Consider the following 215-nt stretch of genomic DNA (forward strand, 5'->3'; position numbering starts at 1 on the left):
TCCCAGCAAGATCTCCATGTACAGCTACATCTTTAGGGCCGCTCGGGTTAATATATGTCGTCAGAGGCGCCCCACGCCAATCCCGGGGCGGCGGGGGCGGTGCCTCGCGCTCTCCGCAATAAAACTTTTTGATGTTCTGGTCGCTAATTGCCGAGGTCCTCTTCCCGGATTGGCTGCCCCTTCATAACCATAAGATAATTAAAATGAAGGGGGGG

Source organism: Condylura cristata, unplaced genomic scaffold (genome assembly GCF_000260355.1).
Source record: "Condylura cristata isolate star-nosed mole 26May11 unplaced genomic scaffold, ConCri1.0 scaffold00008, whole genome shotgun sequence".
NCBI classification, from domain to species: domain Eukaryota; kingdom Metazoa; phylum Chordata; class Mammalia; order Eulipotyphla; family Talpidae; genus Condylura; species Condylura cristata.